The sequence below is a fragment of the Bombus affinis genome, chromosome 13, assembly GCF_024516045.1.
Source record: "Bombus affinis isolate iyBomAffi1 chromosome 13, iyBomAffi1.2, whole genome shotgun sequence".
NCBI classification, from domain to species: Eukaryota; Metazoa; Arthropoda; class Insecta; order Hymenoptera; family Apidae; genus Bombus; species Bombus affinis.
In genome coordinates this window covers 7,864,447-7,884,739 of record NC_066356.1, presented here as the reverse complement: position 1 = coordinate 7,884,739, position 20,293 = coordinate 7,864,447, and the positions used below count along the sequence as shown (strand labels likewise).

General features: G+C 42.1%; 1 protein-coding gene across 2 annotated transcripts in view; it reads right to left on the bottom strand.

Moving 5' to 3' along the window:
• Positions 1-19,844, bottom strand: part of LOC126922951 (uncharacterized) — a 52,563-nt gene extending 32,719 nt beyond the window's left edge. Inside the window, exon 1 of one of the 2 annotated variants that reach the window (XM_050735925.1) lies at positions 18,909-19,844. The gene's annotated coding sequence lies outside the window, so the exon portion shown is untranslated. The remainder of the gene's footprint in view (positions 1-18,908) is intronic. The other variant, XM_050735923.1, reaches the window with a different exon arrangement.
• Between the last annotated feature and the right edge of the window lie 449 nt (positions 19,845-20,293).

Below are 20,293 nucleotides of genomic sequence, written 5' to 3'. Positions count from 1 at the left end.
TGAGAGCTCGCAAGGTTTTCGCGGGCAGGCGTACAGGTTATTATTTTTAACTTTTTTTTTCTTTCATTATTACGTAATCTCCTTGACGACCGAACCGACCAGGGGATGGATTTCTTATTTAATAATTCTTATCACGAACGGGCCAAGTCTCGTTAGAAACTTGCGCAGAAATTTTTCACCTGCGATTCAATTCTCTGTGCATAAATATTTATACATGCACACTCGTATACATATACATAAAGTGAGTCAGGGAAATCAATGTATTTATACTCATCTAGTTTTATGTCTTTGACTTATCAAGAAACGCACAGAATCTTATTCCTGCATGGTGCAAAATCAATTTGAATTTGTTCAATGTATTGACGTCTTTCTAGAACACAGTGAGAACAAAATGACTCTGACTTTGTTCGATGTATTGACATCTTTGCACGAGGAATCAAGGAACGATATTCGGCAGAAAATTAACAAAAAAGTAGAGTTGATCAACTAGGCTTCTGAGAGGCTCGATCATATATTATTTGATTAAATGTCTACATCTAAATTCAGCTAATACCTAAAAAAATTTCTCAAGAGAATTTCTGATTCTAAGTTTTACTAATAGCACAAAGGCTATATGTAGACTTTTATGAGTGACTATATTTTATATATATACACGGGTAGGATTTGCAAGGGTGAAATTAAGGCGAAGGTTAAAAAAAGTTTGGTGAGGCTCCTCGAAACTCGCTGCCGGTCTGATGCTCCCCAGCCATGCTCCGCCCACGCCGGCGATTTCCCCTTCTTTTTTTTTTTTTTTTGTTACAAATTAAGGGAGAAGCCGACGGAAGATAAAGGGCGTTTCACGAGCTGCTGAATAAAAATTGAGATTTATCGGATGAACTCTGCTCACTGGCGGAGATAGCGTCGCGGACACTGCCGCGGAATACGAATCAGGATTTCGCGAATCCTCGCTAAAGGAATATCAGGAACGCGCTGACACGTTTTGATTAACGTTAGAAAATACCGCGCGACCAACCTCCCGAGTCCAATGACACGACCGCGAAAATTTACGAACGCGACAATAAGGAAAAACTGGAAATTAATGACGGCTGGGGATTTTCCGTGGAAAAAGTAAACTTTTCTCTCATCCAATTTTCAAAGTCTACAAACTAGTTGCCACGTAATCAGGAGTCTATTAAAAACAATCATGTCGTTAATCCGGAAAGGGTCTCCTTCGTTCCATGCATTTTTAAGCGAGTTTTTGTGCCGTACGTCGCCGCACTTGGAAAGTCTAATCTGTTTCTCGAGCACGTGTGAAGGAAATAAAAACAAAGAATTGGGATTATGAAATCGCAATGAAACATTCTTAAGTTCTAAATTACCTAGAGGTCGTTTAAAGTCGTATACAGGCTCATTCGTTCGAATATTATTCAATCCTTGCACGGTACATTCTGAGCTTCAATGAGTGAACTTCGGACAATTCGTGAAATATACGCGTAGAATAAATTCCACATCTCGAAAACCGCTATACGGGAAATTTGTACGATAAAGAAGTATTAGATGGTTTAGAAAGTTTATGGCGTGTTTGACAAGTCGATGCATCTATCTTGTATTTGATGGAACTGGCGAAGTGCAAAGTTCTGCTTTTAGTTGCGTACTAAGATAGATTAAGGAGGATGGATTAATTTCATTTTTCGAGATAACGTTGACGAAAGCAGCCAAGAGATTTTAAATCTTCATTTCGATTCACGGGACGCGACTCTACGCTTATTCATACTATCGTCTATTCTTTGAGCTTTGCAAAATTCTTTTAATTATACCCAGTAAATTGGACTCTGAGGATTCGAAGAGAGGTAAATAGAATCTACTTGAAGGAACTCGTTATTGAAAATGATGAAAACTTTTGGAAAAAGAACTCGCGCAGCTACTCGATAGTTGGTAAAAGGTCATTGAAATGAATAGCATATAACTTCTCTAATGAAATTTCTTAAATTTCTCTACGAACTTCTCTAGTTAGTAATTATTTTCTAAATCGTTCCTTTTGAATTCCCCGTTCTTTTATCACTATGCCAAAGGCTTAAATCTTATATCAGACATATTAATCGTATAATAACGTAGGGTTATTTCAGTTACTTAAACTTCAACGTTTTAAAACTCAATCTTGAACTTTGTACGGGATAATTAAATTTGTTGTAAATTATGAGACATCGTTAGTCTTTAATGCAATAAAGAAAGAATGAAAAAATATCGGGTACATTATGCTCTGCAACAACTAGTATTAAAAATGCGAAGATGATTCGAACGAGAAAGTATTATATAAGAACTAATAAAATAAGCAACGAAATAACTTCCAGAGACCAAGTAATATAATACACGCTACTGAATTAGGATAATAGCAACTGTAAGTTGAACGTGCTTTTCTTTTAACGAGTACAAGTTACATGCTCGTATGCCTACGAAAGCTTACCGGGCTTTCAATGCAAGTAGATATTGTAAGTCACTGTTCATCATGACTGGAATATTCTCTTTTCAAACATAAATCGCTTAAAAATTATCCGTTTTGACTCAAATAACCCTGCCTTATCCACTTCTTATTTGTCTCTCTATCTGACCGGGGAGCTCGACAAATATGCAATTTCCGTTTGAAAATTCGTTTGTGCAAGCGTTATTCTTGCAGTGCACGTCTGCCATCCGTTTGCATCTGCCAGACACGTTTCGGCTCGTATTAAAATACGCCTCGCACGACCTCGTTCGAGTTCCGAACACAGGCAAATGGGAGCGCAAGGAGTAAAGAAAAAAAAAAGGGAAAAAGAAAAAAATGAAAGTAGAAGTTAGGGTAAGTGGCGACAGACCGATGGGGCAGCGGATGCGAGGCCAGAAAGGAAGCAGGGGGCAGAAGTTTCAAGTAAAAGTCGAACAGGGTCAGCGGTGGAGCTCGTGAGAAACTTCGTGGGCAGGTCAAAACTGGAGATCGGTAAGACCTTTTACTCACCGTGGAGAAATATATACTATACATGATAGGAAGGAAATACGGCTGATCAAATATGGATGTTCAAAAGTCGTATATGTTAGGTCTTGACGCTGCCATCTCGCAAGAAAAGAGAAGCCACGAGACATGACTGCGCGTATCTTTTCATCTTTCTTTCCGAACCTCGTAATTTTGTGTCCCGCGACACATCAGAAAATTTGGACGTTGCTAGATTTTATCGCTTCTAACACCCACCCGCTTGTCCTCCATGCTGGAATACTCTAGTGGATGGCCGGAAAAGCCACGATAAGGCTGCTTACATTTTCCACTGGCTTCGCTATCTGTCGAGCTGGTCGTTTTAAAGGTTCCTGGTGTACCTTGTTAATTGGGCGGTTGATCTCGCCGATAATTAGGCAACTGAGAGACGAATTTAAGATCCTGCTTTTTACGTCTTTGTGCTACTCTTTTTATTCCTGGAATTTCCTTTTTAGCGCCCTTTTACTGATTTATTTATCACTGAAGTTCCCTTTTTTTTGACATCCCTATAGGCTTCCGTTTTTATTCCTACCAACTTCTTTCCTTCTGCCCCCCCCCCATATCATTTTTCTATTGCCGCAGTTTTCTTCATTCTTGATACCTTTACTTTATCTTTTTATTATTACGTTTCCTTTTTTATTGTTCTTACACTGTACTTTATATTGCCGGAATTCTTTTCTTACGTTCTTACACTACATTCTTTTTACTCCTGCAATTATTCTTAACGTCCTCGCACTGCTTTCTTGTTCCGCCAGAATATTTCTTTTTAACGCCCCCGCGTTATGCCACTTTACTCTTGAATTTTTAATTTCTATTCTCCTCTCACCGGTGGAAATCACTGTTGTCTTAAAAAGACTCTCTTTGTTCCCCATGATAGAATTGCTTCCTTCAATGTGGACATTTTTCCAGTCCCAATTTCACGATATATGTATTGTACTCTAGAAAGGTATTGTCGAAGAGAAACTGGAGGAGTGATGGATTATTTCCAGCGCTGATCCGGGATAGACATTGTCCACGATTGTCAAGCCAGAAAAGGGTAGGTCGAGAAACGCCGACAGTATTCGTGTAGTTGGTAGGAATGATTTTCGGGAATGTGACTAATAGTGACCACTGGCTGACCGAAAAGTACTTGGGTCAAGAGGTTGTTGATCGTCTAAAGCAGGCTCAGATGGAAACTCGTTGCATGACAGATTATTTCCTACCATCGACTTGGCATGGCCATTGTCCCCGAAAGTAGTACGAACAGGGAGAATATCCCCAGAGACGTCGACAGTAGTCAACTAGTCATTAAGAAGCGTTTTGGTGAAACTGGCCACTAGTGACCGCAGGTTGACCATAAACCGGATAATCGGCCAAAGGCCAGTTGATAGCGCATAGTGGTTTTTGATGCTATGATAATAGAAAAATAAAAAAATCATAATTGGATTCGAACAATTTTTAAAAAATTCACGATCGATTATTTCATGAATTTTAATGTATTTGTGCTTAACGTAGAATGTCGGTTTATTTTTTTTAAATAAAATGTTTTTCTATAAATAAGTAATAGCCTTAATCTAGTGATATATTTATTTTTACTCTTTGATATTTTTGTATGCTTTTGGCTTTTTTCATTGTTACGACAAGCAGAATGGTCGTGTTATTTTCACGCTTTAGTCGATTATTTTAATAATAATGCAATTCTTAATGACTATAGATTTTTACATGTATCTGCAACAGACGCTAGTTATCGCATATGCTGTAGCATTTGATGTCTTCAGTATCAAACTAACTCACGAGTTAACAAATATTTTAATTCAACTGCAACTGAAACGCATACAGCGATGTCTGGTGTTTTAGTGCAATTACTTAATCCTATAATTTAGGATCTCGCTAAATCAGGAAAGTTATTGTACACGTATCTGTACTCTCTCATAATTTATCGCAAAATTTGTTTTAATCCGATTAAAGTAAACTTTTTCGCGCGGAAAGTGAAGTGCGTGACAAAAATCCGTCGCATTTCCAGAATCAACCAATTGTAATTCAATGTTTCTGTAAAGTTCGTTCGTTATCTCGTTTGTATATGCTGGAAATTCATTCGACTAAGCCCATTATATAGTTTCCTCGTCCCTACGCATGTCAAATTCGTTTAAAATTCATGGGACGAAGGAAAATACATATCCCTGGGTCTGTATTACGGAATTAGAATTAAGTTTCTTTCCTTAATCTACCCATCTACTAAAAATTCCATTTTTCAAACATTTCCAGATTATTATCTTTATCACATTAAAATCTACCCTTCTCCGCGAGGCATTCTAAAACCTCCAAATGAATAATTTCACTCCCATCGTGTATTATCCCTGCAGTTGAAGACTGTCCCGAGGATCCCTTCGCGTAGATTTCGCATCTTTCGTAAGAAGATTACCGATTTCATTATTCTTCTTATTCTGAAAAGTAGCGAAGACGATAGTTAGATAAAATATATCGACGCAACGCGATGTGGCTGCGCTCGTAGCCTCCTCCAGGAGACGCCGAGCCGTTAAACGTCAATGCGGCAAGCGTCCGTACGTTCGTAATATAAATAAGGGGGTGTCGGGACGCGAAGAAATGTGAGCATCTTATTGGCAATAACACCGCGAACGTATTTCCAAACGTCGGGGATTGAGCGCGGGAATCGAAGAAGAAGGGATTAACAGGCCCGAAGTCACGAACACGCGTTACAATGCCGTGATTTCCGGGGACGAAACCTACTTCCACTTTAACACGATTGCGCAAAATCAATTACCACGAGCTCCCATAATATACGAGCAAAGTTCCCCAGCCAAAAGTGTTCTCCCACTCGGCGTCTACCACCGAACTTGTCTCTCACCCTCTATTCTACAATTCTACCCCCCCCCTCCCACCTATTTGCCGCTTTAACTCGCGAAATTATAGCGGTTCGGCTGCGAATTCGGGCCGCGTTCAAGCCCGCCACGAAACAACCCTGGAAATGGCTGTCGTGTAAATGTGCGCGAATAATCTGTAACTTCAGCCAGTGTGTGTCTCCCTTTCATCCCTCTCTGTCTTCTCCCATACCCTTCCCCCTCCTGTTATCGTTGAACGCCACAGTCGCCATTTCCACGTACGAGGACGGTCTCTTTATCAGGCCGCCGATTGCACGTGAAAGCATCGGCCAAAGTCGCTTCCTGTTCACAGACGGGGATATACGTCGCCGTTGAAAGACCTTTAGACCGGTCGTGTTTCCTTTCAAGTTTCCTCTTTTAATTTTCAACAGTGCTCTTGGGTAGTTCTCTCTTAAATCCAACGGTGTTCTTGATAAAAGATTGCCGACACTCTAATCTCGCGCTAGTAATAGGATCGAAAGGATTGTCACGATTTCGGGAAATACGTACTGGCATGTAAAAGGATAAAGCAGAGGTATGCAGTTTATAACGTATCTCGTTGGATACCGGTATCTCGATTGTTTTCTCAGATACAGGGAATTTTAACGTTCGCAACGTGAGCGCTGATGAATGGCAGCCGGATTCCCGGAAATATGACGACCTACATTTTTTCCTGGAAATGCGTACGCGCAGTAGCGATAGCAGAAAAAAATCCAGCTGACTCAGCGTCTGGCACTGACCACGGTGCAGACGACCAGCGAGGGGTCAGTTTAATACAGTCTGTGGTTGAGAGATCGAGTCGCTAATAGAGACAAAGGGAACGTTAAAAGTGAAGCTTTTTAAGCGTTAAAAGTCACTTAATGGGAGAATAATTCGGGGAAAATTTCTCGCCTCATTGAACCTCGATCAATTGATACTTTCGACGATCCTCTAACAAAACTAATTCACGGTCCTGTTAAAATACCAGAGCACTTTTCCGGAAGGGGAATCTGAAGGAAAGTCACATTCCCATGGTATATTCTAGCATGTCGTTCGAGACGATTTCGTGTACCATTAGGATAGCCAAGATTCTTACATGACATTATACGGAAACTGAAACGATCGGTAGCTCGTCCCAAACGAGGTGTATAACCAAACCGACACCCTCGATTCCAGCACGAAGTAGTTTAACGAGAACCAACCTCCGTTTAATTAATCCGAGAAATTGGATTAACGGCACCGCCGGCACGGCCACTTTGGTCGATGTCGGCTGGAACACGGCAGAACTGCCACCGGTTATCGGAAAAATAATAAAAATCTTCCTTTCTCGAACGATGAGGGTTGCCTTGTGACGCAACCACTACTTCCTCAACACTTTCTGTTCCCATAACCGCATATAGAACGTAGCCATCGTATACGTAGCTATCGTTGAAAAGTGTTTGCTTATTCTATACGTACGAGCATTCGTTTATTTTATTTTTCGCGAGATCTGTTTTAATTGCATGTACGATTAATATTAAATGAAACTGCGCTACTATACTGCAATAATGTAATAAACGAGGCTATCACGATTATATTGTTAAAGTTGGAAGCAAATTTGAAAGTGTTAATAGTACTTAGAAGATATTTAACGCAGGGATTATAAAATTATTTACATAATTAATGGAACGGCTGAAAATTATAATGGCGTAAGTAAGTTTACTGCTGTTTTCCTCGAAACAGTGTTCTGCATTTATCGTTATAAGAAATTCATTATATCTTTTTTGAGTCACGGAAACGTATTATCGCGCAGCATAAAGTTAGAACATAATTAATTATGAAACTAGAGGGAGATATTCTTAAGAATCGCGATAAATCGAAATTCTCCAAATTTTCATTTATCTATTAGCCTTGATGAAGCGTTATATTTTATTTAACTGAATCGTCTTTATCTCTAAATACTTAGTATTACTATTTGCGTAGCGCATAATACATAATGACATATATCATTGACGTGCCTTTTAATACGTAGTTTAGCTTTATAGTTTGATGATTGCATAGTAAATGTAGCTTCAAATTATTATTAATCTATCATTAATTTGTACAATTCGGCGAAATTCACATAATCAAAATCGACACAGTGCTCGGACAATTAACATTTATGCGGTTCACGCTTATGAACGATAGCGTACATTCAAAGGATCCTCGTATATTTCGTTAGAGAGGATTTTTCCTCGATGCATCGACAGCTCTCGCAAGATTATGAAAGGTTGAAAAGAGAGAGAGAGAGAAACAGAGAGAGAGAGAGAGAGAGACAAGAAATCGATTCTCTCAGAAAAATAATCTTCGCGAAGAATAGATGCCCGCTGTTCTTCTGACCGATTTTCTTCTTTCACGAGCTTCCCGGTGATCCGTAATTTTCGAACGGCGTATTCGCCGGATGGGAGCTCGGTTTATTCGACCAGAACTGATCGGTAATTTCGTAGCGGCAGTTTATCGCGTTGCTTTACGAAATACCATTCAACGATATTTCATTGTGTTCTCTCAAAAGCTGGCGTGGAAAAATTTATGTCAACTGGCCCCAGGAATTCAGTACGGTTAACTTAAATAATCCTATCGTATTTCCCAATCCAATAATCGCTATAAAGTTAAACACTTTGTTCGTCAAACAAATGGGACATTTTTTCAAATTTCTGTCTCGAGTTTCCCGCTGACCTACAATTTTCCAACCATTCGGACGCATTCGTACAATAGGGTGGAAGCCCATCAAACAACGATTCAATCTTCAGTAATGAGTAATTTCCTCGTATCCCTTTACGAAATACCATTCAACGATATTTCATTGGTGCTCTTTCAAAGGACAGAGAGAAAGAGAGAGAGAGAGAGAGAGAGAGAGAGAGAGAGAGAGAGAGAGAGAGAGATGAAAAATTACGTCAGCTGGCCGCGAATTTCATAGCTTAAGTACTCCACTAAGTATTCCAATATTAGTAGTAGCGCAAGTTAAACGCTTTACCCTTCAAATTAACAGTAAATTCCTTCGAAAGTGATTTATACCTTGGGACGACTATCGCCTGGGTGCTAACAGCAGGGAGGGAAATTGTTCGACCCCTTTCATTCCTTGAAGCGATGACAAAAAGGTGACCGTCCGATGTGGCAAGTCGATTATCAAGAGACTTTAACAGCGAGGATGGCTCGATGGGATCGGGTTAAATCAAACGTATGGTAAGAAGCGAAGTCCGTGGGCAAGCGAAGCGAGGGATCGATTCTCTTGTTCGTGGCCGATAATTCGACCAGGATGGGTAGCGAACCGAAGGGAGAAAGATGAGGATAGTCGGATAATTCGAAGGTAGAGGCATTATTCGGTGCATTTTATCGGCGATTCTTTTCTTTCTCTTTCCTTTCCCATTTGATGGTATTTAGAGCGGAGTTGTCTGGCGAAAAGTCTTTATTTAAACACGAGCACTCGATTGTACTTTGTCTCTTCGAGAGGAAATCGAAGCAGATACAGAGGTGCGGGACACAGGAAACAGAGAGGTACAAAGGGGCCGATTACCAGGACCGTGATGCTTTTACCAAGGAAACAACCCACGGACTGTGTGTGTTCCCCTCTACAACGATTCCGCGGGTCGAGAATTCGTCCATTCGATGTTGGCGAATCAATTAGGCACGTAGCAATACGATACGTGCATAAAAAAAAAAAGAAAAACGGTACAAATCCAACTGAAGAAATAACGTTCGATACAAAAGGACTGGTGTATTTCTTCTCGTTGAATTTATACTTGTCGAACCGGGGGCTGAATGCGAAACGAACCACCGGTGGCTCGACAATCCACGCGGTGGGGAGAACGGAAGTAACAATAATAACGCCGGTGAATAGAGGCAAACTCAACGGCGGAACTGCTATAAATCTATGTTTGTTAAGGTAACAGAATCTCTTCTGGTGTATCTTGCGATGCGTGAATAGAACCTGTAAAGGCGAGTGAAAAATTGTAGCGAAATGAATAATAGAGCGGGAAACATGATTTATATGGAGGCAGGCGTAAACGTTCGCAATTAAAGCCTTAAAAATTTACCGAGTGTTGTTGAAATGAAAAAGAGTAGGGAAATAGACGGTTGTTTTGAAGAGGTTACGGTATTTTCAGCACTTGGTTATTGTTACGCACAGTCTCCAGTCCCAATTTTATGTCGAATATGTATTTGAAAATTGAGGTATACATATACATATAAATTCGAGGAGCAGGGTTAATAAAATATTTCTTCCATGACAAAAAACGGAATAGCCGAGAAGTTTGTAAAGTCTATTTGAAAGAATTTATTACTAAGAGAACAAATTCTTCAGAGAAACGGCGAATTATATTCACGATATTCAGTTGAAATGATATATTATTTAAATCTATAAAAAGAAGAAAGAAAAGGTGCATATATTATTCAAAGGTAGGATAATCGTAAAGATACAATATATTCAAATTTTTCCTGAATTTCGAACGTCCCGAACAACCCAACAATGAATATCACAATAGAAAAAGAATTGTAAAAATTGAGACTGAGAAAAGGAGAAAAACGTACAGAGTCTGTGCAAAAAAGTTTCATTTCCTGTCCCGTATTCAGTTTCACTGTAGTGTACGCCGATGATGGGAATTGATTAAACGAACGTCGAATCGGCTTGCAGAACGCGAAAAAGATCATTTAAGAGGAAGCTATGCAGGGAATAGTCGGAGCGGAGGCTGATACGATTGAAGTTCACGACGTGCCTCCTCCACTTTCGATCGCGGGAGAAATACTGTTTTCTTCCCTTTATCAGCGTGAAAAGGTGAAAACGCCGACGTGGGAAAGCGTCAGAAAGTTTAACGATACAGAAAGCTACGCGATCAGGAACAGATATAGGTACTTTTATCATTGTTGGAAAAGCGTGGTAAGCATTTCTCATTTCTGGGATCTCGCAGACAAGGGAGAACCGCGAATGGTCTGGCTCCGATTTCGACAAAACTTTGCAGCCTTCAAATACAGCCAAAAATAGTAGATACATATTTTGTAGATACCATTTCCTAATGGTAACTCAAGTTTAAGAGGTGAAATCACACCATAAGTCCCCCCCCCCTTAAGAGCTAACTCGAGAACGGTATAGAAATAGAAACACATTTTTTTGACCAAAATTGGATGCTTTTTAACTCGCCTCCGCCCAGACTTTCAGTCAAACTTTTATGGTTAAAGTCCGAGTGGATGTTTGGGTGAAAGTGTTAAAATCTTTTTCCATCTGTAACTGTTTCCGAGTCAGATCTTAAGAAGTCGAGCTCTGGAGGGTAATTCAACTCTTGAACTTGAGTTACAGCAGCTAAAAAAAATACGTACTTACCATCTTTTGTTGTTTTTTAAGTCTACAAAGTTTCATTCAATATGGAGCCGGACCATCCCTGACAGTTTCTTGTGTGTCAGCCATTCTCCTACTTAAATATGCAAAGTTTGCGATTCGAACGAGAGCTTTCCCGCTTTCTTTCTACTCGTTATTTGAAAAACGTGGTTCTTATCCGTAAAACGTGTTCAACCCTTACGATCGCGTGGTTCTGAAACTCTCGCACCTTTGTCTTAATCACGTGGATGATTAAATTCCCCGTTCTATTAACTGCGTTTCGTATGTGGACTTTAGAGTCGTCTTCGTGCAAAAGTGGTGCGAGCGTGGGATCAATCTTTTCAGGATATATCCGTCGGTAATATTTTTTCAGTGGAATTTGATTGCATTTATCTGATAGAGTTGAATTTCGCCAGGGGTTCAATTGATTTCGAGATCTAACGGTGGACGACAAGTGTCGACGAAAGGATGGCCAGAGAATAGGTTAATCGTGGATTCCGTCGAAATCGTTGGCTCGCTATAGATACGTATTTTTTTTTAATTTTTATTCCAACGAAAAGCTGATGCCAACAGGCTGAAACGGAACAAATACTCGACCGCGGTTCCGAGTACGAATAGGAGAATGGCTGGTATTTTTCGATCGAGTATTCCTCCCAAATTCGCGGGAGAATAAGATTGAATGTAAAATACGGAATTGGCCTCGTACCGAGTAAAAATAGCGAAAGTTCGGCAGACGATAATTTAAATGGAGGAACGAAAATGCGAGAAAGAAAAGAATCGTTGGAAAGAAATTCGATGGGATTCGAGTCCAAAGTAATACTTCGATTCGTTTCATTTCGATGGGAAGGGTGACTGAGAAGGAGAAAGAGCGAGGGAAACGATAGGGGGAGGCATACGTTCTACCCTTATTTTTCCCCCTTATCCTCACGAACGTCTCTGACTACTGACGAGTTCTTTCGGTCCCAGTCATTAAAAAAAAAAAGAAAAAAAAAAAAGAAAAAATGTGGGAGGGACAGGAAGAGTGTAGGGTACGAAGGGAAGAAACGAAGGGATGGAAGATAGGTCAATTGCAGGCTCGACAAACGGCAAGGAAATGATGCACCATCTGCGGAACGAGCACGGACGACCAGTGCATTCGTATCTTGGATTCCTTTTAATTACTGCCACGCCAGATATTTGTATTTCTCGGAACGTTCCTCTTTGTTTGTGCGTGTAAGAACGAGGCTCCGAAGGAGGGTTCGAACAATGAGAAATCGCGACGAGGATAAACCTCGGGAAAAAATTGCAAGCAGCGGAGGAGCTTTCTCCTTTTGAATTTCGTTCGCGCCAACGCTCGATGTACCGTTCTCCAAGCGTTCGATCGCGAAACCTACAATTTCTCGTTTCTTTCGCTCTGAATCTCATTTAAAACTCCGCCTCACGGTGGAAACGTATATCAAGTTGTGCTCGCTCCAACTTCCTCTGTTTTTTTTACTCCCTCTCTTTTTCGGCCTGCCCCCTTTCTCTCCGCGTCTCCCCCCTCGGCTTGGGAACGAACGTTAGACTCGACGGAACTAATTACCGGCACGTCTCACACGAAGCTGCGAAGTCAATTTCAGCTTACACGTAACGTTTACTTTTATCGAACGCGCCGGGCGCGCGCGGCTTAGGAATTTTTTTTTTTTTTGCAGAGAAATGAAACAGCAGCAGGCAAACCGGGCTGCGTTGGTTATCCGCGCGAAAACTTAATCGACTTTGACTACTGGCCTGGGTACCGTGCGCTCTTAAATGCGAAAGCCATAAAGGCTGTTTCAGGGGATAGGTTTTCATACAACATTGGACTCGCGATCGTTCCCACCCCGCTATAAATTATAAAAATTCGAGCGTCGCGTACACTTCGAAGTAGAATGATAACGTACATGGTCAGACGCGTCCGATCGATCCGCTTCGTCGGTGACACTTCAGAATTCCCCGTTATTTCCCTTACCATCGAATTATTAAACATGTTGTTTGAATAAATTTCCCTTCGCAAGCTATCGTAGACACAAGAACAAGTTTGAATGTAAAAATATTACATTTCTGCCTAGCATCTTACGTTGAAAAAGCATTCCTTGGTTTGGATAGACGAATTTTACGAGTAGGTAGGACAGGGTCCCAGGGCGATCAAAAATTTCACGTTCCATTAAAAGGGCAAGAAATTCATGGGTTATGCGAGTAACGGTTACCGTTAAATAAAATATGTTCCCTGGCCTGATACGAGGGGGTTCGGCCTGGCATCAAGTGGTTCGACCTGTCACGGAATACATCTTCACCGCGTAGGCCTCTCAAGAGGAAAGTAGGATGGTTTCTCGGGGAAGGTCCTTTCTGCTGAAAACGCGAAAACTTTTCCGGGATAGGTTGTCCGTGCGCGGAAGCATCTGGAACGCAGATTTATTTCTCATACGAGGGATGATATACAGGGCGAACCGCGCCAGTGTCACCAAATTTCGTTCGTTGCCGGTGTTTGCGAAATATTCGTTCGAATGAAAGTTTCGCTATTTTTCAAGGAAATAATCCACGAAGATCTCAATTCTTTCCTGCTTTATCCGTCGTAGGAGAATTTTTATCGTATTCCTTAATGGAACTCGAGCAACTTTTCCAACATAACTTTCGATAAATACGTTTGTATTGTGCGACATTCTGTGAGATTGTGACTTGGCAGATAGACTTGCACGATAAGTAATTTTGATAAAAGCAGTTACAGAATTTCCTATTTGATTTATGATATGTGTTCCGCTAATGTAAAAAAGTTTCAGGATTTTGCAGGAAAATACACTTGGAAACGTTACCGCGACAGTCTGTACGCATTCTGTGAAACAAAACTTTCGGGCTAAAGCCACAAACGTGAGTTACGTCCCGGAATCCTCCGCAGGTCGCGTTTCTACGGATCTCGCGAAAAGTAATGAAACTTTTTACGCGCTTATAAGCTTCTTATGAATGTTTTACTATCTGCACCAACACCCAAGAATGTCCACTCTTCTAAACACATTTCTGTTGGCAAGAAATCTTAGTAGTTGTAACGATCTTTGATACATAAAAGATAGACGACATATTTTGTACTGGAAACGTATCTTTTATTGTTAATACCTTTAGCGCGCAAAAATCGATTGCATCGGGAAATTAATTTATGAACTTTCTTCAAAGAGTTTGCGTCCGATTTCCCTACGTAACATATTTTACTTCGTCATCCGTGTTGAAATGATTCCCATATCTCTCTTCATCCGAGCGAACATGAAAATCGCATGGTAATAAATCCCACAAAAATCTACGTAACGGAATTTGCCCACAAAAATCGTATAACAGCATGTATCTAGAACCTGTCATACAATGCTCTATGTTGAACATGTTGCAACATATGATTGATGCAATCGACTTTACATTCACTAACGAACAATACGAGTACATCTATACAGCAACTCCTGCACTAGTTATAACTGCTGGAACACCTACTCATCGCATTCATTGCAGAACTCCAACAAGTTTTACTTTTACATTACTTTGGTATTTTACGTTATAAGATGAGAATCTCCTCTTCTTAATATAAACTAAATAAACGAAAAGGACTTAATTTAATCTGTGCCAAATATCAATAAGTATTCCAATACTTGCGAGTTTTAGGACAGAAGTCACTTAGTGTTCGACTTATTACATCTATATACTTACCTGTGCCAATTAGCTATCTCTTTCAGTAGAAAAGTTAGAGATAGGCTATCAACCGATCTACGTATATCCAGACAAGATTACATAGGCAAAAAATCCTGTTACCACTAAATCCTTACTGTAGCCACTTCCATAAGAACCACCCGTCTCTGACTCTCTAATCCTCAGGTATAATATAACGTCCGCCGAAAATAGAACGCGGGAGGGTAATTTTAATAATAGCCAAGGTTAGAGAGACAAAGTGTCTTCGTCGTTTTAATCTCCGCAAGAAACGGCTGCTAATACCGTGGCCCTGTTTGATCGCGTGGGGCGTACTCTCGTATTCCTTGTTTTAACACCGCAGCCGCGAGCCTTCCCTCTGACCGCGAGCAAATATGTATAGGCCCGCGGAGGTGCATATATGTAGGTATACGCGTGCTCGTGCGGGAGATAACACAAACGCGGAGAGAAACAGAAGGAAAGAGGGAGAGAGTGAGAGAAGACCAGCGGCGATGTGCACAAGGACGATCTACCTCGAGCCTCGCCGAAATCGTAGGCGGGTTTACGAAAGTAGGCTGGGAGGCTTAAACTGGTGGCTCAGGCAACTGTAGCAACCGCTGGAATCGTGTGTGGCTTCGTGGAAAGTAGGATGTGAAGGTTTAACGCGGCGCGACGGGGTTGCGGAAACACACAGAAGAGAGGGTTGCTTGATGCTTTAGGGGGGAAACTGAAAGGGGGTAATCCGGCCCACGGACCGGCGGGGGAGTTTTCTAATTTGAATGTTTGATGTCGGATCGCCTTTTGTTTCCCGCCTGGGCCACGGCGGCAGCGAGAAGAAATAAGAGCAGTTACATCTCCTGTTCCCCTCCTTTCCCGCCGCAGCCTACCACCCCCTCTCCAACCCGTGGCTTTCCTTTCTACCTTATCCATTGTTTCCCACCTGATAGTCTCTGCTACCATTTCTGACCTCTTCCCACTTCTTCGCTAGCGATGGAACGAACCGCGTCGCGAGACATTCGCTAGCCTTCAAGGCAATTACGATATACGCTTGCAGGTTAATTGGTGGGCCAAGATTACCGAACACAGTGAAAGAAATTTCTCGTGAAAATGGCGATATTTATTTATAATGGTACATTGATACGTTGCGTGTTATATAAAACATTCTAACATTTAGTGACACTATGACGATAAAGAGTTCTGATATTATTGGCAAAATTTCAAACCAATTTGATAACTCGAGAGATATTTACTGCAAATGTATATTCAGTAAGAAATTATTTAAAAATGCTCCCATTGAATATTTAGCCTTGTAATAACAAGAATAATTGACTATTTGAATAGTTCTATGATTTTCGTGATATACATACTTGTACTAAATATCTTATAGTTCCTGCGTATATTTCCAAATTTGTCAACTTCAAACTTAATCGACGTAATCACGATAGTTGACTACTCGAGTCTCGTTTCATAATATATTCATAAAGGATGCCTGTAAGTATTCGAATAATTTCGTGAACAATTGTACGCACTGGATACCTTCTTCGTTGTTGTAGCTTTGGATTTTAATTGAAAAAAGGATATAGTTTCATCATAAACTCTGTCCCGTCACTATCATTGGTTCTTTTACCACCACTCGACACCACGTTTCTCTCTCTTCCTTCGTGGTTTCTTAGCTGCATCTAGATTTCATTTTAGCCCCTTCCAGGCTCCTTAAGAGCTACAGGGAGCCAGTTCAACCAAAGGAGAACATTGAACGAAAATTACGACATGCCGATAGTCTGGTTCCTCGCAGCGGTTTCTACTTTCGTATCTGCTTTTGCTTCTTAAGAACCACTAGTGATCCCGAATTTCCCTGAGTTTCTCGTTTAATGGATTCTCAGGGCGACGTGCATTTTTATCTTCGCGCCACGGGCCACGATAAAGCCAATTAACTTCGTGTAAATGCTAATACGGTACAACGGTCGGGGCCATTGTAACTGGATACTGTAACCACGGTCATTATGAACGCTTCTTAAAACGTCGTAAAGGTTACTTTGCGACTTCTATCTTGTCCCATGTCCTCCACTTAGCCGATCTTCGCCCTCTTTCTCTCTCTCTTCCGTTGGATTTCGTTTTGCACGTACGAGCTCTCGCGTAAAATCCGCGACACGTAGTCCGCGAGTAGCGGACGAGCCCGTAGTCCTTCTTCTCTCCGCCATTTAAATGCTAATGTCAACTCGCTCGAGCGCTTACGAGTTCGAGAACGCGTACGAGTAAGTTAAAGCAATCGAAAAATTTGTCTCGTCGATGTAACGCGAACGAACTAGGGAACATGTTCTAACCGATCTCGCGAACGACAGCCAAGTTGCTTCGCGTATTTCTTTTTCTTAACACGATTCCGTGGAAAGATGGGAGGGGAGGGGGCAGGGACAGGATACAACGAAGAAGTAGAAGGCAGGTTTTTCCACGTTCGACTCGCGATTCGTCTTACAGAAATGTGCACTTTAGAACGTTGATAAAAAGCGAGTCGTATCCCGAGTCCCTCTCCTTCTATCTCTCGTCGTGTACCATTTGAAACCTACTCCTGTCGTCTTCAAACCTTTTTGCTTCTTTACTTCTGTTCGCGACACTTCTCTCCATTTCGTATCGGATCTTCTGTCTGGATTTCGATGTCGACGTCCAGAGGCACACAGCTTCGTCCCCTGGACTCTTCCATATAAATGGTAATGTTACACATCCGGCTGCTCGATGAAAGATAAAAGAAAGTGAAATCTTATCGGAGGAACAAAGCCACGAGCTATCCGCAAATTTCTAGCTACAACGGTATCCGCAAAATAACGTAAAGGAGAAACGACTTTCTTTCGAACCTGTTTCCTCCGTTTATAACGTATAAATAATGTAATAACATTTCGAGAACCCTGTCGAACCACAATATTAATGCCGTTCCGTCGTTGGATAGAAAAGTAGACGAATAGATTCCTCGCCTAGGATCCACCGGGTTATCGAAGAAACTTGTCGGTCCTCGCGTACAGGTGTAAGAGGAGGTCCCTGAGTAGGATTTACTTTTATTCTCCGATATATCTTTATCTCGTATACGCTTCTCCTATCTCCCTCGGTCGGATATTCAATTCCTATTTTTCCGGAAGTTTTCCCGCCGCACTGATAAAACCCCAGTGAGTTTCGTTATCTCGATCCGCCCATTGAGATTGTTTCTTTTTTCGCGAATCTTCTTGTAGAAATTGGTTTCTCCTGTGTGAAAAGCATCTATCGATGTCGTAAGATATGTTACTTTATTCGGGCGAACGAAAAGGAGAAAGAAAATTAAAGTGAGTCGAACGATTCACTTTAACGATCATCGTTGCATAATTGGTCTGCGCGGCTATTTGAAGGAACGACGCATCGTTGCAGGGTGCGCAGGAAGGCCGAGTTAACGGTGTGTGTTGCCGCACATTCAAACACGGCCAAGTTTGTCGGGAGGCGGAAAGAAATTTCAGCCGACAAGTTTCACCAAGAAATTCTCGTTAAGCACGAACCTAGCTCCGGCTTGGGGAGAATGCGCGGCATTGGTAGGTCCAGTGCCAACCGCATGTTGGATTTCGCGCCAAATGCGGTAGCCAAGGGAATGTACACGCTCGAATGATTCCTTATCGTGGATTCAGTGAGGAGCCAAGAAGGCTGAGAGCTCGAGTGGAACGAAAATTGCGAAGAAGTAGCGCAACGGTGGCGAGGGGAGGGCCAAAAAATTCATCGAATTTCCCTGGGGGATTCGTTGAACCAGTTTGGCAAATGGGCTTCATCTCAATTTTCGGTTCGAAGAATTTCTTTCGCTTAGTGAAACGATTCTGCAAATGAAATTCACTCGGTTAAGATCGAACGGGACTTGTCGGATCCGATCGTTTCTTTCTCTATCTTTCGATTAGCCTTTGGAAACTTCTGAGTCGTACCCCGTATGATTCTGCCCCAACCCCCTCCCTACCTGGGTTTTAAGAGATGACCACTTTGCGAATATACAGGATGAGGAGAAATAAAGGAAAGTTCTTTAATGAAACTGTCTTTCTACCAGACTAAGCGAGTGCTCTTAAGCGAGAACGTATCTAGAAGTTACAAGTTCGGTTGGCCAGTTACTCACTTGGAATATCCCAAACGCTGTGCCGAGGTGTTCATTTGTCCGTACGACCGTCGTCACGATCATTACTCTCTCCAGGCTCCCTCTTTCTCTCTTCTTCCGTTCCCTCTCCCCGAGCACGCTATATCTTCCCCTTTGTTCCTCTCCCTGTCTTTCTGTCTGTCCGCTAATCTCTTTACTCTTTTGGCCACAAACGCCGTGTACCAGCCACTTGGAAGCAGCGACAGCAAAGAACCGCGCGGGACAGCGTATCACAGCAACGGTCTATGCGTTGTACATCTTCCGCGTACACGGCACACACAAGCGCGACTGGTCGGTGCACCACAAATCGGAACCAGCAGCAGTATCCGCGTGTAAACGTTACAGACGATATTCAGACGGCTGGCCAACCGCGTTCAGTCGACCTGATTGAGAGACGAGTACCCATGACTTTCACGAATGTCGTCGTCGATCGATTCTCGACCAATGACGATCAATTTCGTGCAACTGTTTCAACGCCATGGTCGCTGGAATCGCGTCTTTTAAACCGACTCGGAGGTAGTTCCATCTTCTTTAGACAGACGCGAATGTAATCGAGCCGAGCTGGCAATCAGTTGCTGCTGGGTCGCAGGTGATACCAAGTTTCGAAACGGATTCTCGATAATTCCGTTTGTTTATCGAATGTCCTTTATCCCTTCCAGTAGGAATTTGACGACTCGCGAATGCAAAGTTTCGATTGATTGGCGTGGAATTGAACCGCAGGCGAGACGTCGGTTTCGAGCGACAAACTACGCGCACGGTGGAAAAGTGAGTGCGTCCCAAAAAGCACGGTACAGGCGCTTTTCGCTGGAAGCACACTGGTGTGCGTCCGCACAGACACGCAACCGCGAACTACGCGCCCTCGACTGGAGGCGCCTGCGGTCCAGGCTGCCACGCAGTATACTGAGCCGTGCCGGCTGCCCGGGAGAATCCGTGGGCGAACGAAGCTCCCCGAAAATTTGCGAAGATCCTCGATTCGATACGCTCTCTTCGGGGTCGCGCACGAGTCGCGAAGAGATGCTGGATTGGAAGAGACGAACCGTCAGGCGACAGTCACTGTTTCCGATACTTTGTTGGATACCACGAAAGCAGACAGATGAAAATATCTCTTTTTCTTCTCTTACCATGTAATAGCGTCGCGCGATTCCATTAAGACGATCGATCAACTTTGTCGGATTAGTCTCTTTACGACGTGGCACATCGATAGCGTGTTGCTTTTACGGTTTGGCCCCATTGTTCCTATCGTGTCTCGGTTTCTTTAGGTTCTAAAGAATTGATACTGACACGGTGTCGCGGAACGTGCTGATTCACCGCTTGCGTTTCCGTAGTTGTCTTCATTTTTCGCGTGACATTCTCGAGCGCAAACTCGC